Source organism: Manis pentadactyla, chromosome X (genome assembly GCF_030020395.1).
Source record: "Manis pentadactyla isolate mManPen7 chromosome X, mManPen7.hap1, whole genome shotgun sequence".
NCBI classification, from domain to species: Eukaryota; Metazoa; Chordata; class Mammalia; order Pholidota; family Manidae; genus Manis; species Manis pentadactyla.
Genome location: NC_080038.1, coordinates 121942536 through 121960107, shown reverse-complemented (window position 1 = coordinate 121960107; position 17572 = coordinate 121942536). Strand labels below are relative to the sequence as shown.

Below are 17572 nucleotides of genomic sequence, written 5' to 3'. Positions count from 1 at the left end.
AGAAACTCTGGGGATGGAGTGTCCCAGCCATCTGTGTTTTAACAAGCCTTTTATGTGATTCTGATGCATATTAAAGTTTGAGGACCGCTGCTCTAGGGCTTCTGTGTCAGTATGATAGGCAAATCTCTCTTGCTGTTCTATAGATGCATGGAAGAACAAAGTCATAGAGACTTCTGGAAAAGAGTGCCAGAGAAACTAGATTTTGCTCTAACAGAAACCTTTTGGCATAGGACCTTCTATTAGCAGAGACCTAGCATCCATCTTGTGGAATGCTCAGGTGCAATTCACCAGCTGGTGATTTGGAATCCTAAGTTGTAATGTACTGCCATTTAGTTTGACCTGGTTCCCTCCATATCTCCCTTTTCTCAACAAAGAAACAGGTTGATTTGTTCTTTCATTGAATGTTTGTTGAGTACATTCTCTGGGCTAAGCCTTGTGCTAGGCTTTGGGGATTCAAAAAAATGCTATGACACAGCCTCGGCCCTCAGGTGACTCATGGTCTAGCAGAGCCCTTGGAGGAAGCATTAGACAGTTATTCTCCATATTATGAGAAAGAGGTTGCAGAGAGGGTCTGAGGGCACTGCACTCAGACTAGGAGTCAGGAGGCAGGGTTTTCCAAGAGAAAGTAGTACCTCAGCAAGGCCTCAAATGACCAGTAGGAGAAGAACAGGGTGAAAATGAGATGGGCAGGAAAACAGAGTTGAGGGCAATCCAGGTAGAAGGAATAGCTTGGCTGAAGGTCCAGAAGTTAGAGACAGTATGGCCCACCCAAGTTATATGAAACAATTCTGTAAGGCTACTACAGGCTGAGTGTATGGGAGTGGTGAGTAATGAGAATCAGGAGGTAGACAGTGGCTGGGTATTATGGACTGAACTGTCACTCCCCTAAAGTCATATGTTGAAGTCTTCACCCCTAATATGACTGTATTTGGCAATAGGGCCTTTAAAGAAGTAACTAAGGTTAAATGAAGTCATAAGGGTCGGGCTCTAATCCAACAGGACTAATGTCCTTATAAGAAGAGGAAGAGACACCAAGAATGTGTATGCACAGAGAAAAAGCCTATGTGAAGACACAGTGTGAGGGTGGCCATCTGCAAGCCAAGGAAAGAGGCCTCAGGAGAAACTAATTCTCCAGCACCTTGCTCTTGAACTTCTCGCCTCCAGAACTGTGCAAAAATACATTTCTCTTGTTAAAGCTACCAAGCCTGTAGTATTGTGTTATGGGAGCCTTAGTCGACTAAAACATCAGGTAGTGGAGGGTTCTACATGTCCAGCTTTACTCTGATGGCTGTGGGAAACCACTGAAGGTCTTTAAGTAGGGGTGTGACATAGTCATATTTGGGTCCACAGGGATCACACTGGCTGCTATTGAGGCAGGCTGATAGTTAGGAGGCTCCTGGAGTGACCCAGGTGAGGGAAGATGGTAGCATGAATTACAATAGCAACAGTGAGGATGGAGAGAAGTAGATGGATTTGAGACACGTGAAGGAGCTAGAAGCAAAAGGACTGGTGTGTGTGTGTGTGTGTGTGTGTGTGTGTGTGTGTGTGTGTGTGTGTGTCTGGTATACCTTATGCCAAGTGTTGTGTTAGGCACTGGGGACACACAGGCTAACCAAACATGGCTCCACTCTACTTCCTTTCTGGACATGGGCGTTAGCCCAACACCTGCCTTGACATTTCCTGATAGCTGCTATTTATCACTGGGCCCTTCTTAGATGACTGTGTTACATGCACCCTCCACTCCACCACTCATTTATTCTGTTCTTCACTTCTCTTCTCTTAGGCTAGACAAGGACAGAAAACCCTGTCCCCTTCCTGGGGGGATATTACAAAATAGTAACATTTATGGAGTTAGTCTTCTTTTGCCTCGAGGAAAGCCCAAGGAAAGATTTGTTTTTCTCATTGAATCTGAAAGCCTGAGAACAAGATGCAGACTCTTGCTGCACTGGGAGGCCCGCTCTTCCTTAGCTGACTCTTGCTGCACTGGGAGGCCCACTCTTCCTTAGCTGAAAGAGGCTTTACACTCAGTCAGTAATGAAGTGGACAAAGGCAAGTCTGAGATAAGGCCTTCCCTCAAATTCTGTCTCTAAATGGAAGGCAAATGGAAATGCTGTAAAGACAAAGGTTGTCTTTGACCCCGCCTCTTGTACCACTTGGGGCTCCTTGCCCTGTCTCTGAGTGTCTCTTCCAGACACCTGGCCACCTCATTCGGTCCCCATGTCTTCATGTGCCCTCAGCCTCCACACAGGCTGGCCTTCTCTGGTCAGTACCATATGCCTCTGGGCAGCTAGGAATTTGAATGCTAATGGAGTGTAAAGCTGAGCTTGTGTTATGCATGTTCTACAGAGCCTTTCAGACTGAGGCCATTGGATGAACATTAAACACCAGCCTTAACAGCTCCCAGAGCAGTTTGCTGTGATGTGTTCCCCAGCACGACCGTCTGAGGCTCTGCATGTCATGGCCTGCCACCAGGAGGGTGAGCGAGCACATGCTGTGGCAGTGGCGCCACTCCTCCGCCACCACGTGCCCCCACTTCAGACCTCTGCTCACATGATTGTGCTTCTACAGAAGCTGTGTGTGTCCTGGTCCTGTGCTGCATGGTCCCCCCGGAAATAAGCTGGGGCTGGCTGAGGAAGAGGAAATGAATTTATTGCAGTACAAACGCCTATTTTGATCAAGTCTGATGTCAGGGACCCAGAAAAAACAAAGCTGGCAGAAATGACATTCTAATTATCCCCACTCTGAGAGCTGGGGCCAGGGCAGAGGCCGGGGGTGGCACACACCTGGCAAGGGTCAGGGAAGGACATGTTCGGGGCTCTCTTCTCTGCTGCCAAGGCTTTCCTCTGAGATAAAGGCTGGTAGTTGGAAGATAAGCCATTAAATTCTCCAACTCAACCAAACTGATTGACGTCAATAGTATTGGCTGCACGTTTATTAGATTTAATATTGCCTCCAAAATAAACCAGCTTTTGTGTCTGTTTGTTTTCTTTTCCATCAAATAAGTCACCCTCGGGCAGTTTCCTTGACTCAAGTGGCCTTTGTGCTTCTGAGACACTTTCCGCACTAGCTACGCAGAGGCCCTTTCATTCCCATTTGATTTGGCTGGGCAGCTTGTCTGGGATATCTGTGCGGATGAAACATGGGTGGCTACTTAGCAGTCTAGCGTCTGCCTTTTCAGAAACAGGGCCTTCTCACCACTCTTAGGTTGTCAGTTCCTTTTAGATCCTTCTCAGGTTAAATACTTCCATTTCCAGGTAATTTTTCCAGGAACTGGTTCTGTAGACCCCCACACTAGAAACACTATATTCATTACCAAGGCATTCATTCCCATAACACACAATCTAACGTAAGGAATGGAGCATTTGAGTTGATTCTGGCAGTCAGAATTGACATCCACTGGTTGCAGAGAGGCCCCAGAATTATATGCTACTGAGGTGGAGCTAAGGTTAACCCCTGAGGGCTTATGCCATGTGTCCAAGTGGATTCTGGGGGAAAATAAACATTTCTTTTTGGAGGGTGGGAGCAAAAAGAGATGTAAGAGCAACTGTGAAACTCTGGAATCTCTGTCCAGTGACTGGGCCTACAGGCAAACCATTTGGCTTAATTTGTGATTGTTGCCCTGCTTTGTAAAAATACATTAATTTGTTGGAAATGTCAAAATAAATTTATGCTAAACTAGCATGAAAGGTCACTGGTGTAGCTGCCAGGTGATGGAATGGGCCAATCTCCCAACAACCTTCCTTGAGAAATAACCCTGAGCAGACAGGAGCTCTTGGTCTGGATGTCAAGCTTTGACAGCACTATGTCTTCCTCTGCTAATCAAAAATGTGCCTTGAAAGGACTTGACTCTCAGGCCAGCCAGTCCCATGGTAGGTTTCAAGACCCAACTACTTTTGACCTAAGTAGCAGTTTATAAAGTAGCAGAATCCTATAGGGGAAAATCCACGTGTAAAAGCAACATCTAAAGATGAGCCCTTGATTAGACTAAACTAGAAAATTCCTCTTAGTCCCACATTGTAGACACAGTTTGTATGCTTGGGTTTTTCTAAGACTTTGAAAACTGGATCCTTTCTGTACTAGGGTGAAACCCTAGGCAAATGAGGTATCCTCTGTTAGTCTCTGTGAGTCATCTGTAACAAGGAAAATAAGCTAAAGATAGTCTACCTGCCTTTTAGGGTTATTGCATGCCTTAAATGAGACAGAGATATAAGGTACTAGGCCAGTGCCTAGACATAGTAAGGGGTGGTAAGTGAATTAATATTAATAATGGTTTCAAAGTCATAGACCTTTAGAGCTAGAAGGAATCTAGTCCAGTTTCCATTCAATGTAGTTCTCTTTCATCTCTGTTTCCCAGACTTCAGTTGTTCACATAACATTTCCATGAACTTTGCCTTACCTGTATACCACTTGCACTGCTGTTGACTTAATATTTTTCTTTCAATTGACCTACTTTTAAAATGCAAATAGATGTAGCCCCTTCCTTTGAACTGATCCCAATCAATAACATCTATAAAATTATAGGCCCACTCATCTGAGTCTTTAATAAAAGTAACTACTGCTTATTGAATTCTTCTGGGTGTTTGGCTCTTTAGTCAGATTATTATTTTATATGCTTAGGGCAATCATTTGAGAAAGAAACTCTTAATATACCCATTTTCAGATGTGTGTTTTTAGCCCCCATGCCATCTGATTCCTCATCGAGAAGAGTGGATGCCTTTTCCCACTCTCCTCACCAAGTCTGGCCTCCCCTTTACCTCAGTCGAATCACCCTACAGGTAGTGCTCTTTGGCTCAGAAGGTCAAAGCTCGTTTGGAGTTGAGTGATTAATTTTTCTGTTATCTTTCAGTTCAGTGCTTTGTGGATGCCTACTCTGTGCCAGGCCCTGTTATAAAGGTAAATAAAATAGCTCTCTGCCCCTGATTAGTTCACAGTCATGTGGGGAAAGGCCTGTAGAAATAGACCATTTCAATATAATGTGGTCAAGTGCCAAGATGATCAACATATACCCGAGCTGACAGGGGAACACAGAGGAGAGAATCTGAGGCAATACAGGCATACCTTGTTTTATTTGCTTTCACAGATACTACACTTTCTCACAAATTGGTTTGTGGCAACCCTGCATCGAGCAAGTCTATTGGCACCATTTTACCAACAGCATTTGCTCACTTCATGTGTCTGTCACATTTTGGTAACTCTCAATATTTCAAGCTTTTTCATTATTATATCATGATGATCTGTGATCAGTGATTTCTACTCACTGAAAGCTCAGATGATGGTTGACTTTTTTAGCAACAACATTTTTAATTAAGTAATTGCTTTTTAGATAGTGCTATTTCACACTTAGACTACAGTAGAGTGTAAACATAACTTTTATATGCACTGGGAAACCAAAAAAATTCATATGACCCACTTTATTGGGATATTTGCTTTATTGCTGTAGTCTGGAACTGAACTCATGATGTCTCTGAGGTCTGCCTGCATGCCTACCAGAGAAATGTGAAAGTAATTTTGAAAGATGAAGCAATAGTAATGAGAAGCAGCAAGGTGGGAAGAGGGAGGGGCCTATGTACAGCTTGCGATTACTAGAGCATAGGGCAGGAACAGGGAAGCTAGTAGTGGTAAAGGAAGCTTAAATGTTTACCAGGGATTAGGCTTAAGTTTCTCCACGGAGGCACTTCTTGTCACTTGGGGCCAGATAATTCTTTGTCCTGGGGGCATCCTGTGCATAGTAAGATCTTTAGCAGCGATTCTGGCTCTTTGTTCCCTAGATGCCAGTAGTGCTTCCCTCCCAAGTGTGACAGCCAAACATGTCATGCAATATTGCCATATGTTCCCTGAGGGTCAAAACTGTCCCTTCGTGGGAACCAAGGGAGTAAAGGGAGTAAGTCTTGGAGGGCTGTGTATGTTAAGGACTTTAGAATTCAAATGTGGGTGTTGAGGAGTCATTGAAGATCTTTAAAGTTGGAGGCTGACATGGTGGTCAGATTTGTATTTTTAGAAGGATCACTTAGGCTGCAGTTTGAAGGGCTGGATGGATTCAAGGAATCTAGACTAATGCAGGAGAACCAATGCGGAGGCCAACTAGTCACCAGAATATTCATGCATTAATATAGCCTTCTGTCCACCCATCTGACAAGTATCTGAGGGCTGATCCAGACACACAGACCCTGCCTTCATGGTGCTTAGAGTCTGAAACACTGCTTCTCGTGATTTTTTTTTTTATTTACAAAGCCCTTTGAGGATCTGTTGAAAGCTAGGTACTCTTTCCCTAGAAAAAGTCTCAAATGTAGTAGAAGGAGGTGGTTAGGAGCTCAGGCTCTGGAGCTAAGACTTCCGAGGTTCAAAATTCTGTCTGTTATTTGCTAGCTCTGTGACCTTGGAGGAAATCAGTTAATTCCTCTGAACCTCAGTTTCCTCATTTAGAAATTGGGCATAGTAATAATATCTTCTTAAAAATTTATGAGGGAATTATACGGGAAAAAAAATCTACATAAAGCACACAGCACAGTGCCTGGTCCACAGAAAGCGCTCTGTAAAGGCTAGCTAATTTTTTTTAATGGAACATGCTTGTATTTCTTCTGGACGTTGATTATGACACTGTTCTCTGCCTTGGCTGTCTCAGGGACTCTTAAGTACAATCATATGCTCATGCTCTTTCCAGGTCTCCCTTCCTCTGTGTCACCAGCCATTCCCTCCTTGTTCATCTAGTCCATTCCTTGAGAATCCTAAGCTACATGAACTCCAAGCAGTATTTGGCTTTCTAGTGGGATATATCATTTCACATCCATTTGTCAGCCAATTTCATGGCTAATATTTTAGCTTATTGCTTGGATTCCCCACTGTTATTTGTAACACTACTGTTGGTACAAATCCAATTGCAAAACATGCTATTTTAATTATTTCCTTTCTTCTGCCAATTAATGTGTATTTGTCCCACTTTAGGCACTATGTTAAGCACTAGGGAGTCAGCTCTAACCAAGACAGACTAGATCTGGCCCTCACAGAGGTTACAGTCTTTTGCTGACATTTCCTTTATTTTCCAGTATGTGCAAGGGGTTGCCAACAGTAGATTATTTCTGTTCCATTCCACCCATTTTAAGAAATTAGCTTTCATGGAAGAACCTCAAAAACATATCATGACTATTACTGTATTTCACAATTGCCACCAAGTGCTAGTAACTTCTTTTCCCAAAGGTCACCTGTGCTGAAGAAACCAGTTGTTTCCCAAAAGGTCTGTCTCCCCATCCCGAACATGACATTTATAATCTCTCTCTTTTACATTTCCAGCCTTATGGCTCATATGAAAAATGACTCTGTTTGATTTTTTATCCCTGAGGCCTCTTCAGGAAGAATTTCCAGGAAGTATATGATTATCTCTTCTGTAGTACGGCAGCCCTGGGGAAGATACAGTGACGAGACTGAAGCCAGGTGTTCTGCCAGCTCCACGTTAGATTTTCCCATGCTTCTGGAAGCTGACAACTCCAGGTTGTTAGCATCACTTTTTGTCAGTTTCCAAATGGCCTTCTCATTTCTTGACACTGATGTTCTCTGAGCTTCTTCAAATTTATAAAAGAGGGAAAAAGCCACCTGGACAAACTTTGGTTTTGTGCAGTTGGGAAGCATGATGACACCTTTGAGAGCGATGGCCTCTATTGATCTTGCTTTTAAAAAGTAGAAATTATATAGAAGATGAAATACACCAGGATTACATAGACTTGTCAACCGGCAAATTATTTCCCATTATCTCAGGCCCACACTCTTGTGTTCTTTTGCATAATGGCTGGGTAGTTGGAGGAACTTCCCAACCTCTGGTCCAATGCATCAGCATGGTCTGTGTTCATGACTGCCCAGTCAGAAGAACAGACACCAAAGTCGCATTATTTATTGCAGATGAATAGCCAGGGTCAATCTAATCAAGAGCTATAATTGGACTGATCTTAGAATCATTCTCCTGCAGAGCCTACAGGTTATGTTGCCTCTACCGTGATGTTCCTAAAACATTTTGGAAGTGGAGGAACAAAGCAAAGCACAGCGAAAAGTGAAACAAAACAAAAACAACCCAAGGGGTAGTCTTGGGGTATTTCATCTTCTAGTAATTTCCACTTTGCTAAGATGACTGTGGCAGAGACTACTAGTCATAGGCCTACCCTATCGTCCATTCACTCTTGCCTCCTTTGTAGTAAATCCCCAGTTTTTCCATCTGGGCACACTTCCATCTAGAATAGAAGACAGTTCAGCCTTTTTTGCAATTATCTGTAGCCATGTGATGAAGTTCAAGGCAGGAAGACATGTGAGGAAGTGTGGAATCATCTGCACTTTTAAGCTAATGTTTTGAAAGGCTGCTTAAGGACAGCTGGACCAACTGGAAGGAGCTTCTTTTTGCCCTTCCTTCTTTCTGCAATATGAATATAATGATAAGAATTGTAGCAGACATCTTAGACCATGAGATGGCCATGAAAATGCCAGCTGTGTGCTAGGATGACAGGGTACAAATACCAGGAGCCTGGGTCCCAGATGACCTCATAGAGCTGTTATCCCAGTCCTGGACCAGACATCTAGCATGGCTGTTCGCATGCTTACGTCATTTGTGTTGGCTCAGGGGGGGCAGGGGTGGTTCGTTACTCTGAGCTGAATCTAATCACAATGAAGAAAATGTTCTGTTAGGATTTACTCTTAACTGGTGCTGCTGACTGCACCATTATGGTCAAACTGGTCTAACAAATTTCTAGTTTTATATCTCTGGATAGATCACCGGTGTTTGCAAAATTAAATTAAATTGAAATAAATTAATGTGTGAAAGTGACTGACACATGTGGCAGAGTCCACTAGGGCAGCCCTTTGTTAAGAGAATGGCTAATTGCTTCAGCTTAGTGATTAACCTCGGCATCCTTGAATACCCAGGGCTCCACCTTTGGGTACTTCAACCTGCTCTTCCAGCTCTATGACTCATGCAGATCCAATGCTTCTCCATTATACTGCAAATACTTGTTTGTCTGCCTAGGACCTCTGTTAGGTCTGTGAATCCTCGAAGGCAGGGAGGAGGTCTCATTCATTTTCATATTCCCAATATCTGGTATTATAGTTCGCAAATGTTTGTTGAGTAAAAACATTGGTGCCTCATTGACTGTAACATTTTGAATACATGAAAGCACTTAAAAAATTAAAAAATGCAAATAGGTTCTAAGAAAAACTATTTTTCATCAACATGTTTGAGTAAGTAAATCGGGTTTCCAGAGATCCACTGAGGTTAGTGAGAAGTGCCATATTTCCTCTTAAGGAGTGCATTTCACTGTCTCTACATACTTCAATTTTTCTGAAGTGAGGATGTGTCTTATAATCAATGTGTACATTTAATGGATCATATCTCCCCACCATCCAAAGTTACCAAATTTGATGGTATGTCTTATGATCCGTGATGTCTTAGAACTGAGGAAATATGGTATTCCCATTATGGTCCATGGACTTTGAGGATCCCCGAGAGTCTTTCAAGGAAGTCCATGAGGTCAAACCTATTTTAAAAGTAATACTATTTGCCTTTTATACTTTCTCACGAGTATGCAGTGGAGTTTTCCAGAGGGTTCTTGAGGCTGGTATATCTTGGTATTTAAAAACAATTCTCACTTTTAATCTCTAATAGGTAAATATTGACAGATAAAACCCGAATCTCTAATAAGGTAAATATTGATAGATAAAACCAAAGTACAAAAAAGCTCTTTGAGGTCCCCAACAATTTTTAGGGGTGTAAAGGGGTTCTGACACCAAAAAGCTTAAGGATGTTTATTCTAGGGGGCAGAAACAGTGAATGAAGCCATTCTGTTACATAAGAGTTTCATTCAAGCACATTAAGAAAAAAAGCATGTATCACTTCCAAGACGATTGCTGGAAGCCATAAGCTCTGTCCAAAAGCACAGTGACAGAGTGGCTGAAAATCTTGACTTCCTCCAGAGAGCCAAGGCCTCATGGATGCTATACGAGTTCGTTCTTACAGGCTCCCTCGGAGCAATCAGCACGTACACACTCTCGCTGAATCTGCTGTGTAATTGCCACTACCTCATCTTAATAACAGGCATAATTGCTCTGAGTTTCCATAGACCCTTTCTTGCATCTTCTCTCTGAAGCCTCAATTTTGGAAATGGCACTTGTGAATACACAGAATATTTAACCACTTCCAGTTTTCAATTTACAGTCAAAGTCATCTATCAGCAGGAGATGAAGGCCCAGTGTGAAAACTACAGAATGTCCTTCAGACTCCACAGCTAATTTGTTTGTAAATTTGATTGTTATTGTAAGAAGAACATATTGTACATGATGCTACTTGCCAATTGACTATTTGTATCTCCCTGAATCTTGGGTTTTATCATTAGAGTCAGAGAACTTAACCCTTTCGGCACTGCTGCAGGTTGGGAGAGGAACATGAAGATTTTGCTTTTTTTTCCTTTTGAGTCTCTATTTCAATTTCATTTTATGTATATTTATTAAATATCTCCTGTATACCCCTCACTGTGGGAGATACACATACAGAAGAGGAGACAACTAGAGAATAACCCAATGTAACATGAACTCAAACGTGAGGCCAGGTGAAGAGACCACAAAGTCTAAGTAAGGAGAGGCCCCCTGTGGGTTTTCATGCAGTGGGACGTGAGGCTCTTGTCCTCCTGAGAGCCCAGGCTCTGTCTGCATAGGAGCCAGGGACTTAGCAGAAGCCCCTGGAATCATTCTGCAGAGATTTTCCTGCTGGGAAGTTGCAGAAACTTGTCTGTTGCAGGTTGTTAATATTATAGCATTGGCTCCACTGGCTAGACCAAGCTTCCAATTCCCTTTGGCACCTAAAGGAATTTATAGGGCAGAAGTATGACTGCACAGCTTTTATGAAATGGTCTGATTTCATTGATCAGCCACTTTGTGATTATGTTTTCATTTCTGAAGCTACTGCTAACCCTTCTTTCCAGCATAGTATTTCAGGAAGGAACTATTAAAGAAATTTCACCATGGAGATGGTATGATATAAGGGGTAAGGTTCTGAATGGGAAGAAAAATATCACAATTCATGATTGCTCTACTCCAAAGTTCATTTCAAGTTAGATGAGAATTCTACAGATTGTCTCTCTTAACTCTGTAATGTTTCCAAATGATAAGGACACTAATAAGAGCAGATGGCCTAATGAACATTTAGGGGAAAGATTTAACTGGTCCTATTTTCATTAGGCCTCCAGTGAGCTCCTGGGTTTTGCCCACCACTTGCCTGTGTGTAATATATAACAGCATGCACTCAACAGATGGCCTAGCGCAGTCTTCATACTTCCAGAACTCTGGAGACTGGCCACCTGATCACTTACCATGTATACAGATTCATATAAAGAAGCAAGCAGGCTAAGGACTTGAGCCTGAACAAAAGCAAAAAATGGTGATGAATACTGAGTACCTGAACTTCAACAAGAAGGGAGTCAGACTCCCTCACCAACACACTGGGCTGCTCTGGTTGAGGTCTCCGAATAACAGCTTCTTATGGATTCCAGAATGATGAAGTCTTCTGTGGCAAAGAGTCCACTCCAATTAATGTTTCATCCCATTTGTAAGCATAGCTGAGTGACTCTAGCAGCCACGATGGCATGGAGAGTCATTACTCTCTAGAAACTTCTCATTCTTGTGATTTTTGAGGATGATTTCATCATTTCATGCCACTCTCCCACATGTCTTTTGGGGAAAGAATTCATTCTGTACTGAATGATTCAGAAAGTTGGCCCATGACATTTCCTGTGTGCTTAGAAATTACTTAACATCATAATATAATAGGTATTGACTACTAAACAGCTTTTCTGTTCCCTCTTGCTAGTCTCTTTGTCAGACACTGGGATTGCTCCTTCAGAATCTTCTTTTTGATTCAGAGTTGGAACTGCATGCTGAGGTGGACCAAATGAACACCTTCTCTTATGTATCTCAAGATAAAAATCTCTCAACAGAGGGAGACTCTTGGTAAATTATGTCTCTCAGTTCACTTTTCCAAAGGTATTAACTTTTGCATGAAAAGATGATATTCCTGATGACTGCCAACAGAACTTTCTCTTTCAATAGTGTGTCCCTTTAATAAGATGGGTCAGCACTGATTCATGCACTTTCCCCTCCCGTAGCTAAAGAGAATGGGGTGATGTTTAAAGCTATAGTCTGAAATATAATTAGGCTAACTGGCTTGCAGGGGGACTAAACCCAGGATGTTGGCTGTATAAACCCTAGATAGTAAGCACTGAATTTACCAACCAGATATTTCTGTATCTGAGAGAGTTCCAGGTTTATTTCAGGTCATGGTGTTTGTCGAGCAAAATGTGTGGAAGACTGAGTGGTTCAAAAGTAGTTTGCAAGCCTTGCATCTTGTGACTCCCTGTGAACTTCGAAGATGCTTTTCCTCTGGTGCTTAATAGTTTTAATAAGAGCTAACATGCCATTGTCCTTTGTGTGGAAAGAGGACACTGCTGAGAGAGTTTTATTTATGTGGTAAATTATGTTTTTGATATAGCACTGAGCATGGTACTTGACTTTTATTTTAAGGCCGCTGACAACTCTGGCTATTTGCTTGTGTGCAGACATTTCAGCAGAGTTTGGATGTGCTGGAGATGAAGATGTTGGCCTGCTGTTCTCTACTTCTTATATAATCAACCTGAGCTGTCACTTTGGGGGGAGCACTGCAAATATCTCTGATAATAGGTTATTATTCCCTGATTGTGATTTTACCTAAGAGATGCAGGCCTGCAAATTACAGTTTACAAAAAGTTTAAATGAATCTGGAGAAGGGAAATGATACTTAAAGGAACTCTTTAGATCATCTTATTGGAATGCTTTTCCCAGTTTATCACTTCATTAAATTTGGGTTTTCATAAATTAGAATTTTAAAAACTGAGTGACATGCTTGGAACCTGAATATCCTATTACAAACAGAAGTGGTGTTGGGTGGACAAAGCAACCCATAGACTAAATCTTGCTTCAAAAATCCTAGGATACTGTTTCCTTCTTATCAATATGTAGCCTCTTAACTTCTTTCTTTTTGATTTCCCACTTAGCTTGGAGCCTTTTTGCTTTGTCTTGGGAGAGTCATATTCTTCATATTGACCTAGATAAGCTCTGTCTTCTTATTTACTCTTGTATTTAATTTTTGGTGAAATTGACCCAGCTAGGATGGCTGTAGGCCACCCACTGAATGTGCTGCTCTTTCACCTCTTGATTTCAAAGAGATGGAAGATGATCTAAAATCTATATATTTCAAAATCACAGATGTATGAAACTCACATTACCTTCCAGCCTTAGCTCCAGAGTCAGCATGGCATTTCTTGAAAGAAGAAAATGAAGAATTTGGGGTGCCATTCAAAGACTATAGCGAACATCCTGCAAGTGATCTAGTTAGAGCTTCATATCAGCATTAGGCAGATGAAACATTCTGTGAAGGTCACACCAGGTTAAGAGCAATCTCTGGAGCACATGCTTGTTACAGCCTACCAGCCTCATCCACATGTCTCTCAGCAAAAGGTACTCTGATGTACAAAGGGCAGAAAGGAAGATCACACAATTTCGAGGGCAGTTCCAAAGCTCTTGGTCCTTTCTGTCTTGGTTCTGTAGGGCATCAGCTCAATTTTCTGTTCTGGCATGCGAAGGTCAAATACTATTACTGTTGCTGCTGCTGCTACTGCTACTACTACTACTACTACTACTACTACTATTACTACTACTACTACTACTACTACTACTACCACCACCACCACCACCACCACTACTACTACTACTACTACTACCACCACCACCACCACCACCACCACCACTACTACTACTGCTACTATTACTACTACCACCACCACCACCACCACCACTACTACTACTACTGCTACTACTACTACTACCACCACCACCACCACCACCACCACTACTACTACTGCTACTACTACTACCACCACCACCACCACCACCACCACTACTACTACTACTACTACCACCACCACCACCACCACCACCACCACTACTACTACTGCTACTACTACTACTACCACCACCACCACCACCACCACCACTACTACTACTGCTACTACTACTACTACCACCACCACCACCACCACCACTACTACTACTGCTACTACTACTACCACCACCACCACCACCACCACCACTACTACTACTACTACTACCACCACCACCACCACCACCACCACTACTACTACTACTACCACCACCACCACCACCACTACTACTACTACTACTACTACTACCACCACCACCACCACCACCACTACTACTACTACTACTACTACCACCACCACCACCACCACTACTACTACTACTACTACTACTACTACCACCACCACCACCACCACCACTACTACTACTACTACCACCACCACCACCACCACCACCACTACTACTACTACTACTACTACCACCACCTCCACCACCACCACCACCACTACTACTACTGCTACTACTACTACTACCACCACCACCACCACCACCACTACTACTACTACTGCTACTACTACTACTACCACCACCACCACCACCACCACCACTACTACTACTGCTACTACTACTACCACCACCACCACCACCACCACCACTACTACTACTACTACTACCACCACCACCACCACCACCACTACTACTACTACTACTACCACCACCACCACCACCACTACTACTACTACTACTACTACTACCACCACCACCACCACCACCACTACTACTACTACTACTACTACCACCACCACCACCACCACTACTACTACTACTACTACTACTACCACCACCACCACCACCACCACCACTACTACTACTACTACTACTACCACCACCTCCACCACCACCACCACCACTACTACTACTGCTACTACTACTACTACCACCACCACCACCACCACCACTACTACTACTACTGCTACTACTACTACTACCACCACCACCACCACCACCACCACTACTACTACTGCTACTACTACTACCACCACCACCACCACCACCACCACTACTACTACTACTACTACCACCACCACCACCACCACCACTACTACTACTACTACTACCACCACCACCACCACCACTACTACTACTACTACTACTACTACCACCACCACCACCACCACCACTACTACTACTACTACTACTACCACCACCACCACCACCACTACTACTACTACTACTACTACCACCACCACCACCACCACCACTACTACTACTACTACTACCACCACCACCACCACCACTACTACTACTACTACTACCACCACCACCACCACCACCACCACCACTACTACTACTGCTACTACTACTACTACCACCACCACCACCACCACCACTACTACTACTACTGCTACTACTACTACTACCACCACCACCACCACCACCACCACTACTACTACTGCTACTACTACTACCACCACCACCACCACCACCACCACTACTACTACTACTACTACCACCACCACCACCACCACCACTACTACTACTACTACTACCACCACCACCACCACCACTACTACTACTACTACTACTACTACTACCACCACCACCACCACCACCACTACTACTACTACTACTACTACTACCACCACCACCACCACCACCACCACTACTACTACTACTACCACCACCACCACCACCACCACCACTACTACTACTACTACTACCACCACCACCACCACCACCACTACTACTACTACTACTACCACCACCACCACCACCACTACTACTACTACTACTACTACTACCACCACCACCACCACCACCACCACTACTACTACTACTACTACTACCACCACCACCACCACCACCACCACTACTACTACTACTACTACCACCACCACCACCACCACCACTACTACTACTGCTACTACTACTACCACCACCACCACCACCACTACTACTACTGCTACTACTACCACCACCACCACCACCACCACCACCACTACTACTACTGCTACTACTACTACTTTATTGAGCACTTATGACCCAGGCACTTTGCTAAGTGATTTACATGTATTATCTCATTTAATCCTCACAACTTCCCTATAGAGGAAGGTAACATTATCATCCCCACTTACAGATTAAGGCATTTTCCCCAGGGGCACAGATCTAGCAAGTGTTGGATCTGAAATTCAAACCCAGGTAGTCTGTGTTCCTTCCAGTATGCTTTATTGACTTTTTAACTGCTAAAACTATGAAGGAGAGTCTACTTGGGGGGCCTGATTTTGTCTCTTGCAACCTCTATTAAAGGATTAGAGAAAAGTTTGCCTTTCCTTTGCAGTTTCAGAAAGTGTTTTCCTGTATTTGACAGAGTAGGTTTGGACTGAATGAGCCATAAATAGCATTATACAGGAATGCATTTAAACTAGAGACTGACAAATGCAGATATTACAAAATCAGAATAACCACCTTGCAGACTTATTCTGTTCTTGTGTCCTCCCATTTTAGCAAATGTAGGATGAATCAACAGAAAATATTTCCTCAAGATGCCAATTAACATCTTGCATCACCCCTTATATTTGTACAACAGTTCATACTTGTTCAAGGCTTTTCACATTAAAAAAAGCAAGGACATGACAATTGGGTCATTTCTTGAATTAGCTTTCATAAGGAGGAATAATTACCCGGTTCTAAAATTCTAGTGTCTGTTTTCCATGTGTAGTGCTGAATCTGAAATTACAGAGAAACCTCTTTTGGGTCAAGAAGTCGACCAAAGTGATTTAATTTTTTCTATTTTACCAGATTTCAGAGAATAGAAATAATGATCCGAAGATAGAGGTTCTTTTTCTAAAATACAGAAACACAACTAAAAGTAGTGTTTATTTTAGTATTATTATATAACTTTCCACCATAAACTCCAATAGCTCACTCATTTGCAGGTGAGTGATGTGGACAGCCACTAGGGGCTCCTAAAGAAAACTTTTTTTATGGTTCTTGGTGCTGTTGTCAAATCAGAATCTGAACATCAACTGTCATCACATGTTCCATGACAGCATAATTGGATCGCTATATAGACTGAGGTTTGTTTCACCTTCTTTCCATACACCACCCACCTAACCGGTGTCGCAAACCAACACATAAAAGCCAAGGGTACTTGTAATGTCATGTGACTTTGCTCTTCAGTTCTGATCAACACTAACAACTTACAGTTGCAAGAGCCTTTCAAAAAACAAAGTTCTTTCATATTTGTTCTCCTGTTTCACTATCATAACAGCCTTAGGGGGCAATATGTGTTCTTATCCTCCCTTTTACTGTTGAGGAAGCTCAAACACTGGTACCTTACGTAACTTGCTTGGAGTTGCACTGCTAAAAATGGCAAAATCTGGACCCACATGCAGGATTATCTATATTCTTTCTACTAGACATGCTATCTTGGTTCAAAGGAAGTAGGTGATTAAGTAATTGTCTGGAAAATTTTGGTAAAATATGCCCCAGTCCTGAAGAAATCAATAATTGTTCAAAGCTTATAAACATGTCTGTTAGGAAGTTTGCTCACTTCCATTCAATAGGCATCATTTTGTGATTTAAATACCTTCATATTTAAGGTTATTGATATATTGTGGTCTTTGTGAAGAGCATA

General features: G+C 42.7%; 1 protein-coding gene across 2 annotated transcripts in view; it reads right to left on the bottom strand.

Moving 5' to 3' along the window:
* TENM1 (teneurin transmembrane protein 1) overlaps positions 1–17572 on the bottom strand; it is a 735522-nt gene that overhangs the window by 48954 nt on the left and 668996 nt on the right. The window lies entirely within an intron of this gene.